This window comes from Adiantum capillus-veneris, chromosome 4 (genome assembly GCF_014529385.1).
Source record: "Adiantum capillus-veneris isolate H3 chromosome 4, ASM1452938v2, whole genome shotgun sequence".
NCBI classification, from domain to species: domain Eukaryota; kingdom Viridiplantae; phylum Streptophyta; class Polypodiopsida; order Polypodiales; family Pteridaceae; genus Adiantum; species Adiantum capillus-veneris.
The window spans coordinates 4,289,326-4,304,226 of NC_140934.1; the positions used below are offsets into that span (position 1 = coordinate 4,289,326).

The following is a 14,901-nucleotide window of genomic DNA, read 5'->3' on the forward strand; positions in this document are numbered from 1 at the left end:
CTATTACTAATTGTTTTGAAATTCTCATCCATTGATTCTTTGTCATTTCGTTGGCACGTTGTCTCCGTTAAAGGAAGCTCCTACCTTAGGGATCACTACATCCTTAAGAGCAAGAAATCTGCTTCGTGTCTTTTCTCTGTTATACATGTTGTTCTAAGTTTTTGCACTTTAGATTAGTGATAAAGTCCAAGCAATGCTCTCTTGCTAATCTACCATGTGTTAAGAAAGTTACAATGGTATTAGAGCTCCGAAAATTGATATTCATCAAGAAATTTCTGGAAAGTAGCCTTGACTTTATTCCATACATAAAAATCAAACCAAGCATCTCGCTGAAGAAGAAGAAGATGACGAGAAAAGTGGAAGATGAGGACTCCCTCTTTGAAAAAGGCAAAGAGATAGAGAAGCAAAATAATATTTTCTCCATGCATGGTAGTAGATAATCACCACGGCAATAATAAGGATGTCTAACCTTTTTTTAACACATTTGATTAACATTGACCAACAAAGAGTTGAGTAACGAGAAAGTTTGTACATATGGACCATGCTTCTGAGAGTGTAAAAGGGTTGTTCTTTAACAAGACACAAGGACATATAAGAACTCTTTTTGGGTTAGGTGTTACTTTCATGGTGAAAGCAACATTTAAAAGGTATTATAAACAAAAATCATGACGTATCCAACTATTCACTTGTACGAACATATCATGACAAGTCGAAGATCATCACATATCCAAGTATTGGGCATCAACTACTAAAAGGTTGTACACTTGGATAGATCCACAAGATTGAAAAGGGAAAAAGAGAAGAAACATATCAACTATTTGGAGTTAGTTAAAGTGGAGATGCACTTGGTGGTCCCAATCAGTTTGGACAAAGATAAAAACAGAAGATCTATCTGAGCTATTCGGAGTTGGGTAAAGTGGAGATGCACTTGGTGGTGACAAATAGTTTGAATTAAGGAGGGCGACTTGGAAAATGACCTTCACATGGTGGACACCTTTGCTTCAGAGCTTCCATGGGAAAATCTCATGTCAGTTTGAATCCATTGATTCTAGTGTAGTGTTGTGTTTGAAAGACAACCACTCCACTTCCATGTAACACATAATGCATATTCTATCTAGGACAGATCAACCTACATAAAAAGAGACTAATGAAAATGAAATAGGGGTAGTGAAGTAAAGAATGCACCAACCAATTTCTAGATCAAAGTTTGCAAAGGAAACAATAAAGGGGTCTTTCACTATCGAAGCACTTCCACCAAAACCTCTAAAGCGCGGAGTAAACATCTATCCATAGTTTGGGGCAAAAGAAATATATTTTAGTTTGGCTTCAAGGCCAATAGAAGAGACTTTTCACTTCCTCCAAGACTTTTATATATTAAAGATAGAGATTACATTCCAATAAGCCACTATGGCTTTGTAAATAATTGTAGTGGGAACTCCCTTTATGGGTCATGCAAGAACTAATGAGCTTCACTCATTTACAAAATTGAAGTGATTGTAAAAGAAGGGCTTCAAATTTTGGCACCTTAAACTCACAAATAATATATTAAATACCAACTCCACAAGAGAGGTGCTGTGGAGTTTGGGGCTAGATTTACGCCTTTCTCTTGCAGATTCTCCTCTCTATACTCTTATGCTATGCTTAATTTGCCGTGGACTCTCTAATCAAGTCTCTATCCCTTACAATTCTCTTACACCCTCTTACAATCTTGTCTATGTCAATATCATACTCTGTGTGTGTGTGTCATAGTTTAGGTGTGTGTGCGCGCTTGGAAATAGGGAAAAGAGGTTGACAGGTTGATGGTGATGTTTGTGAGCATGTGTTGAATTGTTTTAAGCAACTAGTCTCCCCCCTTTCTCCCAACAGTGGTATCAGAGCCTCGGGTTCAAGGAAATCGGCAGTCAAATTTCAAATCCAAAGAGGAATTTTCCAATTGGCAATATCAAATCCGCAAATTGAAGCTAATCAGCAATCAATCAACGAATCGACAACTTAATTTGATTATCGACATCGAGGTTCAGTATGCTCAATTTAATTTTAATTGATGGCTGATTCTCGTCGATTGTGAGAGGGAGACAGAGCAAGAGTCGAAGAAAGCAGAGGAAATTGAAGATTTTGAAGAACTTGTGTTAAGCCGGTGATTCAAGCTCGACATTGGAAAGGCTTAAAAAAAGTTTCGAAGGAAGCCTTGACTAAGAAACTCGGTATCGAAGAGCTCGAAAGATGTTTAGGAGGACGATCCTCGACCTTTTTAAGGAAAAGAAGGAGAACATGGATCACCGTCGACCTTCATGAGATCAAGGATTCAAGAGAGAGGATGAACAGGGGAGCCCTACTTCAGAGGAGGCACGTCATCTTTAGTCTGCAACCCATTAAGCTTTGAAAGAAAACATACATCCAAGCATTCATTCACACCCCCCTCCCCCCCCCCTCTCAACTCCTTGATCGCCCACGGATAGCATATCATCGGTCTTCGCAACCATCGTCTAAATCTTTCGGTTGCCCACCAAACGCTCCGACCATTGCCTAACCCCAAGGTCAAATCAATTACATACCCTTTCATTCAGCTCGCAACTCTTACGAACCACCCCTCGAACAAGTCATCGTCAATTAATTCAACCACTAAGAAGCTTCACTACTTCGAGACAAAACAAACAAAAAAATCCAAAAGAGTATTGCAGACTACCAACGGTGTATTTTAAGCCTAGCATAGCCCAACGCTTTAAATTGCCCGCTTGCCATTGTTTTTGGGACAAGGGAGATTGGGCGCCGCAAACTCGACCAAATCGCAAATGAACCGTCTGACTGCTCAGTCTTTCGGTAATTTCCTAGCACATCGTCATTCCAGACTTGACGCCAAGGCGATTTTTCAGCTAAGTACATTTCATTTCTGTTATTTATTTTACTCTCTTTTACTTATTCGGCATATTACATCTGTATATATCGCCATATAGCCCTTTTAAGCATAATTATTTAAAAACACAAAAAATAGAAAAAAAAAATAGAAAAGCAAGCAATCATGTACACCTTCCACAAACACCCACAATTGTTGAACATCTTGCCAATCTGCAACAAACCCTCACGTATGAATGCATGCGAAGGCAAGAGCTTGATAATTAATTATTGCATTCTACACGCACAGAATCTGCACCGACACCCAAGCAAAACAAAATTAGCAAAAAGCCCTTCACTTTCAAGGATTTTAATGATACTAAAGATGCTAGCATGGTTCTAGCATGGGTTAGTCAGCTATAGATGACTCATTTCATGATGAAGACTTCCCCGAATGTAAAATGGTAAAATGTGCATCGAATCATCTCACTAGCAACGTTGCACTGTGGTAGAATGCCACTAAACATCACGGGAAAAGAGCACGCACCTAGTATGCATTTAGAAAGATGTTTTCACCTCAATTTTTGCCCACACAGTACAAGGATAAAGCACGACTTCAATGGGATTTAATTCGACAAGGTCAAAATAAAGATGTACAAGGTTACACTGATCGTTTTTGGAACTGTTTAATTCAACTGCAAAATATTGAAAATGTTAGTCGCACGAAATTGAAACGTACGTACATATCAAACTTGGCACTACAAATTGGTGCTAAAGTAGATGTGTTTGATCCAAATTTTGTGTCAAAAGCTATTAATTTGGCTCTCAATGCATAGAAGAAGAAAGGTGGACAACCCTCTCACACTGATCAAACTGCTAACACTAACAATAACAAGAGACCTCCTTTCTCTACTAACTTTGACAGAAACAAACATCAAAGCCGTATCTTTTTCAAGAGACGCAGATTTGACGATTCTGCTACAGCTTCTCAACCTCGTAGCAACAACAATAACACGCAGCAACGAGGCGATCAAAATTCTTTCAACCAACGTCTAGGTCAAAATTCTAATGGTAATAAAAAGGTAAAGTGTTTCAAATGTTTTCAATATAGTCACTATGCAGATAAGTGCTCAAAAGTTCCCGTTAAGAGCAACGGCCAATCCAATCGAGTAAACCGAAATCCAAGCCAAAAACCCTTCAACAACACCCGCCCCAACATTGCTATTGTTAACCTCATCGAAGATGCTAATTCCAACGACAATAAAGTGGAAGCTAATTATGATGAGGGATATGATCCTGAGTATGATCACGATGACAACCCATCTTCGGGTACTTCTATATCTCCTCACACTTTGTTTAAAGTGCAAAGCACTGTTAAGGGTGGAAGTATCACAATTTTGTTAGATGATGGTAATAGCCACAATTCATTTTTACACGCTTGGCACAACTCTCTCTCTCTCTCTGAAATCTCATCAACTCACAAAGTCAAAACTGTTTTTAATAATCAACGTTTTAACTGTAAAACCCAAGTCACTGTTGAAGTTTGTATTGGTGAATTTACACAAGCAGGTACATTTTTTGTATCACCATTGCATGGGTTTGATATAATTTTGGGAATGCCATTTCGTCATGAATTTGACCCGTTGATTAATTATAAAACACATACTATGTCTCTCACTCATAATAATAAAAATTTCTCCATCCAAGCAGCACTAGCACATCAAAAAATTTCACTTCTCTCTCACACTCAAGCCAAAAGAGAAATTCAAAAACAAGGGAAAACATATTTAGTATTGATAAATCAAATTTTTGTTGAAATTGAAACTTCACACAACTCTACACACAATGAATTTCTTTCACAATTTAAAGATTGTTTCATGCATAATCTGCCACCTAGAATTCCACCTTCACGTCCCGAATATCACAAAATAGATATTATACCGAGTAGTGAACCCCCTTGTAGAGCACCTTATCGTGTAAATCCAATTGCACACAAGGAGATACAAACTAAAATCATTGATTTACTTGATCGAGGCCGAATTAAACCTAGTAGTTCACCATACGGAGCTCTAGTACTTCTTGTCAAGAAGAAAAATGGAACCTTTTGTATGTGTATCGACTACAAGGCTTTAAACAAGATCATCATTAAGAATAGGTTTCCTATTCCTAGAGTGGATGATCTGTTAGACAAACTGAAACGGACAAACATCTTTAGCAAAATTGACCTTAAATCAAGGTATCGTCAAGTCAAAATGTTTGAACATGATGTCTATAAAACCGCTTTTAGAACACAAACTAGCACTATGAATTTCTTGTCATGCCATTTGGTTTGACAAATGCACCAGCCACATTCACACGCATGATGAATAGAATTTTTATTGACCATCAAGATTTTGTGATTGTATTTTTTGATGACATTCTGGTATTCAGTAAATTTGAAAAAGAGCATAAAGAGCACTTAGCACATGTGTTTGAGCTGCTTGCACAAAATCACTTGTACTTGAATCCTGAAAAGAGTTCATTTTTCCAATCTGAAATTGAATGCTTGGGACACATCGTATCGAGTAAGAGAATACATATAGATCCCAAGAAAATTGAAGCCATTCAGTCACGACCTAGACCCAAGAACTTACATGAGCTACGTTCTTTCATCTGTCTTTGTAGCTATTACAAGAAATTTGTTCGTAACTTTGCTTACAAGTCACATTATTTGACTCTCCTATTCAAGAAAAACACACCTTATAAATGGATTGATTTACAAGAAAGCTTATTTAATACTGAAACCAGCCTGTACTTTCAAAAAGGACGGTAGACTTTACTTCAAACCTTGATTTAGATTTCATCCATTATTAGTCGTCTATTCTAACTGTACTTTCAAGACACAACACGGGGGAAAGGGATATAGGCTGCTAGAATGCACATGTATGAGAAGACCGACACCAGATTGGCCCCTAACTTAGGCGCTCCTTTCGGTATTTCTTTATTGTTCAAAAGAGGGAATAAACGTTGTGGTTCCTTACAAGCTGCCCTGCACAAACTTGGCTGAATTTCAACTGTTCCGGCCCGATTTCGCCAGCATAACTATGCTAGGACCCTTCACAATCAGTATTCCCACGCATTGAATGACCTTCCCGACGCATACGGGCACTTTGCAAAACCAGGCGAGAATCTGCAGCACGCTGAATTCTCTGTTTTCAGCCCCGGAAATGCGCCAGATCACCTGTACAACGGTCCCCTCGCGTCCCCGAACCTTCTGGGGGTATTAGTGACCGTTTAGGGCCAAAACCCTAAACCTGCAAAAATACACAGCAGGCTGTAATTTACTGTTTCGGGCTCCGTTTCGCGTGCCGGTCGCATCCGTAGCAAGTCCTCGAGCTCCCGCACCTGTAGGGCTACTTGCCCTTTGAATCGGATGAGATTTCTGGCGTGAAACCTCTCCATATTCACCTGTACCTGCGGAGGATTAGCCGCTAGCTAATCCAGTACCTGTGCAAGAGGCTCTTGCCTCGGCAATCGCGCATGAACCCACACAACTGTACATTGGTCAAATGAAAAGCCCACTAGAGGGGCATAACATACTTCCATAGGGGAGAGAGAGCGCAGTGCGTAGCGTGCAGGGCATCACTCCTGGCACCGCACTGTACATAGGAGGGAAAGCAAACACTCCATAGCTCTTAACCTGTGACAAAATCTGAAAATGAGCCTCCAAACTTAAAATTCAGCGCCACTTCTTGTTGCATGAGGAAAGTGCATGTTGCTAATTGGACTATTTTCTAATTTTTAATGATTAATTTCTTTCTCTAGGATATTTTATTGTGTACACTAAGAACTGTTAAAAGATTGTAGCTACAGGAAATGCCATCAAGAACGGACAACTATGATGTGTCATTTGATGGGTGACGGTAAAACATCACGAAGGAGTTTCCGTAAGTTCGGTGGAAAGGGCCGGGTTACGAGTGCCCCTGATGCGTCACATGATGGGTGACGGGTGCATCAGAAAGGGGGCATTCCGTAGGCTAAGGAGGAAATCCGAACTGAGTAAGAAAATACGCGTAAGAACGCAAGCACAAGAATAAAGATGGGTTCAAAGAAGATTTTTACGAAAAAGCAGGAACTTTCGCGGGAGGGCAGATGCTTTCCCGCGAGGAAGCTATGTCTGCATTGCATCTGTGCCGTGTTCTGCACCCGGGGACGCCTGGAATGTGTTCGTGTAGCATTGTTTTCACTAACTGAGTGAGTTTTTAAAGTTTAAACAAGTTCGCACTTTATTTTATAAAGTGGCCGGGTACTTTTAAGTGACCGGTCCCTTTTATTAATAAAATAAAGCATCCCCAAAAGCTTACGTAAAAAACCCACGCAAGCTGTACAAATGGGCTGAAAACAGCGAGCTCTCTCTCTCCTCTCTCTAGAAGCACCAGAGCTTCTGCTTTTGTGTCCTATTTCCGCCGGGTGCACGGGCCTATAAAAAGGCAACCAGCGTTCAGTTTTTGGGAAGGAAGGCAAGGAGCAGCAGAAGTCTGAAGCGCTAGGGATTCTGGAGCAAGTGCTGACGACGGAAATCTGCAAGTGTTCGTGTGACGACTGAGTACGGAGGTCACCTTTCCGAGCAAGGAGCGACAGGTATAATTTGTTGATACGCATTGCGAGTTGTTGCTTTGTTGCTTTGTGTGGTTTGTTTTGCAGGAATCTCCCTTCTTACGGGAAAGTCCCTCACGGGAAGTACGGCTTCACGCCTAAGTCCCTTACGGGAAAGAACGGCCTTGTGCCCAAGCCCTTTACGGGAAAGAACGACCTTCGGGTCTGAGATTACAGAACGGAGGGGTTTCCTCAGGTTCTCGTGCTTGTATACGAATTCTCCCTGAATAAAGAATACTCTTGACGGGGGGGACCAGCCCATCTTCTGGTCCCCAATACTGTGTCGATCTTCTCCCTTCTCTCACATTTGCAAAGTATTTTATTTTTCAGATTTCCAAGTGCTCGTGTACGCTCCCGTTTTGTGACAGTGCACCAAAAGGTGCCACTTGGCACATTTACAAGCATTTTTTCGTTTCGGGGTTGCCGCCTAAAAATCTCCCAACTGGTTGCCCAGTTGACTTCACGACAGAGTAAGAAAATGTTCTCCTTGTCATTCCGGAGATAATGACACAAACACATTTTCAAGTCCGAAAATAGCAGTTCCCTAAATTTTAGGAGATGCTGCCATTGTATCTTTCTAGGTCATCTGACCCCCTTTGTACACTGCAGCCACACCCAAAACTGAAATGTAGGCTCTGTAGCAAAGGATTCCACTTTGGCTAGTCAATGACCCCACTTTGGCTAACCATAGTCTTTGTGCAACCTTAGTGCTCTCTTGCCCTCAAGCCTGGACTCCCTCTGGACAGTTCCACACTAGCTATGCAATGCAGGGCAATTAGATTTCCCGAGGGGTGTTTCCAAAAAGTGAAAGTAAATAGATAATAAGAAAGAAATCAACAAAAAGGATAGATAGTAGTCACACGCTGGTGACAAATACACTTAAACATGCTTTGACTAATACACCTATATTGCAACTGCTTGATTTCGAAAGACCATTTTTTGTCGTAGTCACTGACGCTAGTGGAAAAGGTATCAATGCAGTCCTTATGCAAGGTAACCATCCACTTGCTTTTGAAAGTCGTAAATTCAAACCTTCTGAAACAAAGTTTAGTACTTATGATAAAGAATCGATTGTTGTGATACATGTATTGAAAATCTGAAAACCCTATGTAATGGGTACTGACTTGATCATTAAAACTGATCAACAAAGTATTAAATACTTACTTTTTCAACCTTTAATAGATGATAGGCATATGAAGTGGGCCGCTTTTATTCAAAGTTTTCAACCCAACATTTAATACCAGCCTAGTAAAGAAAACGTTGTGGCTGATGCCTTGAGTAGAAGACCCTCACTTAATCATCTATCAACGATAACGGGAACTTCATTTGACACTATGCTTGACACTTATGCACATGATGATGACTTCAAAACGAAATGGTTGCATATGCTTGACAATTATGTGCACACATTTCTTGAATACACTATTCAAGAAAACTTCCTTTATTTCAAACAGAAATTGTGTGTGACTAAACCTTTCCGTATATTAATTATTGAAGAATTAAACAAACCATCCTATGCTGGACATAGAGGATTTGCTGGAACTTTTCAAAATTTATATCGTGATTTCTATTGGCCTACTATGAGAATTGATGTTAAACAGTATGTTTCAACTTGTTTGATTTGCCAAGAGATTAAAGCAACAACATGTAAGAAATTGGAACTTTTACACTCTCTCCTCGTTTCTGAAAAACCATGGGAACACATTTCAATGGATTTTGTTACGGGTTTTTCACTCGCAGTACACAAGTATGACATGATTTGGACTGTTATTGACCGTTTTTCTAAACAAGCGTATTTCATTCCTTGTAAGAAAATACTCACAACACATCAAGATGCACTTTTGATTCTTAAAACTGTTTTCCCATATCATGGTTTTCCTAAAGTCATCATTTTTTATCAAGATTCAAAACTTAGTGCCTTCTAGACTACAGTGTTTAAAAATCTTGCCACTACACTTGACTTCAGTTTTGAATTTCATCCTGAATCTAATGGTCAAACCGAAGTCACCAATCACACTATCATTGATTTGTTAAAGGCTTATGTTTCTTCTCAACCTAAAAAATGGGATGATTACTTGCATCTTCTACAATTTGTATATAACAACACCACTCACACTACCACGGGTAAATCTCCATTTGAAATTATATATGGTCACTCTCTTCCTACACCTGCTTCACGTCTTTCTAATGTTATGCCTACCGCAGATGATTTCACTACTGACTTTCATGATGTTTATACAAGTGTGCATTTTGCAATCAAACACTCACACAAGCTTTACACTAAACATACTAACAAGCACCACAAAGCACACAAGTTTAAGGTAGGTGATTATGTTTTACTTTGCAATGAAAAACGACGGATCAAAAGTGTTGATACAAATGTCTTTGTTAAGCTTGCTCCTCGTTTTTATGAACCTTTTAAAATTTCAACTGTCATTAATGATGTTTCTTTTCGTTTAGACCTACCTGCCCATTGGAACAGTCAAATGCATTTTACATTAGTCTTTTGAGATCATTCAGAGGACCCCTACCTCCACATCACATTTATAAAGACCCACCTTTACTTGTAGACAAAGAAGAGAAACTCATTCCAGAAAAAATAGTTGATCACGAGACCATCACTACACGCACTAGCATGGTTTATAACCGTTACCTTTTGACTTTCAAGGGCCACCCTAGAGAGGATATCAAGTGGATGCCTGAAAAGTTTTTTCCCAACTCTCCATATCTTCTCCACAATTTTCATCACTCAAGGTCCAATTGATTTCTCTATTGAGCAACTGAGGACAATTGCTATCCCTGGTGGGAGGGATGTTACGAGACTAGACACCCTCTTGTTCTAGTGATTAGCCGCAATTGGGATAGCTGACGTAATGGTTTATTATGTGTTGTCTATTTTATTTTTCTAATTAAGTTGATGATGATTTTGTAGAGTGGAATGTGGGGCGTTGATTAAGAGGCGCAGGCAATAACTCTCGGCCGTTTTATATTCACACAATATTTTAGATTTTCATTTCAATAAGCCACTATGGCTCTGTAAAGAATTGTAGTGGAAACTTCCCTATATGGGACATGCAAGAACTAATGAGCTTCACTCATTCACAAAAGTGAAGTAGTTGTAAAAGAGAAACCTCAAATTTTGGCACCTTAAACTCACAAATAATATATTAAATACCAACTCCACAAGAGAGGTACCATGGAGTTTGGGACTAGATTTAGGCCTTTCTCTTGCAAATTCTCCTCTATGCACTCTTATGCTATGCTTAATTTGCTGTGTACTCTTTAATCAAGTCTCTATCCCTTACAATCCTCTTACACACTCTTACAATCTTGTCTATTTCAATTTCATACTCTGTGTGTGTGTGTGTGTGTGTGATAGTCTATGTGTGTGTGTGCGCTTGAAAATCGAGAAAAGAGGTTGACAGGTTGATGGTGATGTTTGTGAGCATGTGTTGAATTGTTTTAAGCAACCGGTCTCCACTCTTTCTCCCAACAACTACATTAAAAGTATTCTACCTAGGAACTTCTACAAAGGATAAACGGTTGCAACATTCTACCTGTATAACACCAAAGTTTGAAGGTGAATCATAAGACCAAGGTGCAATTGACTAGTGTATATATATATATATATATATATATATATATATTTTTTACCTTCATAAGTTCAAAATAGTCTGAACTCACAAACTATAAGCAGGAATAAAGCACTCATATATATATATATATATATATATATATATATATATTTTACCTTCATAAGTTCAAAATAGTCTGAACTCACAAACTATAAGCAAGAATAAAGCACTCATAAAACTATAAAAGAAAGGGACACAAGAAAAGAAAAAACAAAAACAAAAACAAAGCAAACAAACAAACAAACAAACTAAATCACTTTGTTTGCTACAAACAAAACTAAATAAAACAAAACATTATTAACTTAAAAATGTTTTTATAAAAGACATGCGTAAAATAAGTTGACGCAACGTACTTGGCTTAAAACAAGTATTCAACTTTAAGCAAAAAAAAGAACAAGACATCTTAAAAACTTAATCCTAGAAACACACAATAACTTCTAAAGAAACACATTCTCAAGTCCTTAGGTAAGCTAAATACGAAATCGAAAAATAAATACTACTACAAACCTACGAAGAGCAAAAGATCCAAACTTGACAATATGTGACGTCAACTTCACTGTTTGTCCAAACAAGAAGAATAAGATTATCACCTTTGTCATGCATAGCTTAGACAAGAGCTATGACATCCCTACTCACGTCGTGAGTGCTCAAGAGTAGGTGTACGTTTGTATAGAGGTCATTTAACGTACTCTACAAAACCAACGAGCTAAATTTCTATCACCCTCCGAAGGTGATGGGCATACTCAGCCATGATAAAGACTAGCATTTGTCAAGCTTTAGTAAAAATACTAGGAAGCGCTAAAGATCAAAACAACAACATAAGGTGTTATTAAGTCAAACAACAAGTGGTCTTTTTAGCTCCCCACTTCTATTGAATTTACTACTAATTATCTTGAACATTCCAAAGAAAGAAACATTAAAAATAAACTTACTACAATGCAAAAATGAACAAACATTTTTCATGATTCTTTTGAATGAGTATCCTTTTTCAACCAGTAAAGAAATAAGATGACAAAATTGAACAACAAAAGCAGATTTACTCTAGAACAAAGACCAGAAAATATAAATAGTTGAGAGCAAATGACACCATACTTTCAGGCATATGGATGATATTTAGATTGACATATTCTGATTGAAGATGCTTATATCCCAAGGGAGTCTGAAAAATCTTAAGGTTTAAAAAGGCACAACAATCACTATTTGTGGTACACTTAAGTTCACAAAACTCCTTAAGATAAATTCCTCTGCCTACAAAACTCGAATTCAAGTACATAAAATCTTGAAAAGAAGGAACGTCGTCTCAACATATGGATGAATCCGATGTGACTTGTTGGACCAAGATGTAAAGACTAGTTAACACATATGAAGACAATCGATAGCACTGTAACCCTTCGGCACCTTGTGTCAGGTAAGAAATCATTGATACAAACTCGAAACAACTCCAATAAAATTGACAAAACCTTAGACTTTAATTCTAAAGATGAAACGAAAGAGGCGGAGTTCCCCTTTAGAGAGTATTAGTATTGGCCCCAAAAAGGCAACCTTGGCGATATTCTTTTAGTTTATCAAATCAAAACGAATTTGTACAACCTTATAGTGGCATACATAGAAATGTGAGACATAGGGTACTAGCATGTGAGTCTCCACCCAACCATCCCCTATATATCCTTCCTTATAGGGCCCCTTACCTATATGCCATATGGCCCCTTAGCCATCATAGGACCCTTATCCTACACTACTTTCCCCTTGGAGAAGTGCTTTCGTCCTCAAAATCAAAAGTGGGATCTCCTCTTTAGAACGCAACAATTCTCCCAAGTGGCAGCTTCTGCAAGTCTATGTTTCCACTTAACTTGTGCTTGACGACATACAATACATACCCAGCAATCCTTATACATTCGCTTGTCTTTAAGCACGAAGATTTCACTTATTCCATTTGTATCCCAATGTACACTAGACTTGTTAGTAACTCAAAATTGATGCATGAAATCCAACTTATAGTGCAAACCCAACTATCCTTGTACATTTCCTTGCCTTTAAGCACAAATTTTGGCTAATTTCACTTTTATTCCAGGATACACTCGACCTACCAGTGACTTAAAATTGATGCATGAATTCCAACTTAGAACCCTTGTTCTGGATAAATATATCATAATTAAGCCTCCCCTTTGATGTCATGACTTGATAATGAAACAATTCCAGTAATCATGTTAGTATAAGAAACTTGAACCTTGAGTGGAGGAGAGATATCCTACATATCTATGTTCCTTTAACAACAATTGCCAAATGCAATCATTTCCATTGTAGTGGGGGATACATATAGACTGCATAGAGACAAAGAATGTTATATTAATCCATAGCAATCCTCTTATTCATCTGGCAGTCTTCCTGCATAGCCTACTCATACAACAATCTTCGAATGTGTTACAAAGGGAATAACTCTTTGTAATGGTATGGTTTTTGAGAATACATAAATCTTATCCCCTATTAGATTGCTCCGTGCAAGTGTATGATCGTTGTGTATCCTCAAGTATATAATGACCCTTTTGGTATAACCATTCTTATCTGGTGACTTCCTAACCAAATGGACTATATAACTAGGCAATCCGTGCATCCTATACATATCCTTAATGAATTTAGCCATGCTAGTTGGTATATCTAGTTATCATTTGACTCAAAACTTATTTCTCAACTTCTCTACAGTCAACCCAAAGTCTTAACCTCACATAGTACCATAGTGATACCTTCCCATGCCATTGGGATCTGATATCAAAGTCCTCTTGCTTTAGTGCCTCTATCTTATGCTCATAGTATACTTAAAAAGATTAGAGAATACTAGCTACTAAAGGAAACAATAAGAAAACACTTCACATACTTGACCTTAGTAATGCTAGAGGTAAAAGTTAAGAACTATTAAAACCAGCTATGCTAAAAAAATTAATCCACAACACAATATAAACAAACATCACAATTAGATTCAACAATGAAATATTTTTATTAACATGCAATTAGCCATCACTATACACGTCATTAGTATCCATGTTTGCATCCTAAGTTTCTTTTGAAAGAAACTATTCATTAAATTTATTACTTATTACCTAATTAAACAAAAGTAGCATAACATGCTACCTTAAGAAATCTCACTCATACAAGTATCCCACAATGGCTCTCTAATTGCTACCCACTTAAATTAATCCCGATATTTAATGCTTTCAATGGTGTTTATGATTGGAATGGAGGGCACCTTGAAACTGATTGAGACCATTAGGAAGTGAATGGGGTATAAAAGGGCCTCTTTATTTGGCGGTTTAAGGAAATGTTTAAAGCTTAAGCAATATTTGACCAAGCCTAGAAGAGTGGGCAAAAAGGCCTATGCTCGGCTTTTCTAAAAATGCTATTTCTACAATTTGTTTCTGAAAATAGGTAATTTTATTCAAAAAGAGATGTAGATAACTTCCTTTTATGATATATATTTTTGAAATTAAAATTGTTTTTTTTCACCCTTGTCCTCTCTCTCTTACATTGAAACCACCCATAACATATTCCATGGTGGCCTGAACACTTAGTCTCCAAAGTTAAATTGCTTGTGTTTGAAGTAAAGTCATTTACTTTTTGCGGCACATATTTTTTGCACATGTTGCATTTTTTCTGGACACCTATGGTTCATTGGTCATTCCCAGTAGCCAAGGAATGGTGGAGCGCTCACACTATCAAGAAAAAACAGTATATTAATACATGTCATGGATGTGGAAGGAGGAGGAGTATCCTACATGAGTTGTTCAATTGGTTCTACAAAGTTTTA

At 38.0% G+C, this 14,901-nt stretch overlaps 1 protein-coding gene across 5 annotated transcripts in view; it reads right to left on the reverse strand.

Moving 5' to 3' along the window:
* Positions 1-14,901, reverse strand: part of LOC147458642 (MADS-box transcription factor 23-like) — a 67,309-nt gene that overhangs the window by 31,994 nt on the left and 20,414 nt on the right. The gene's annotated exons all lie outside the window — the stretch shown is intronic.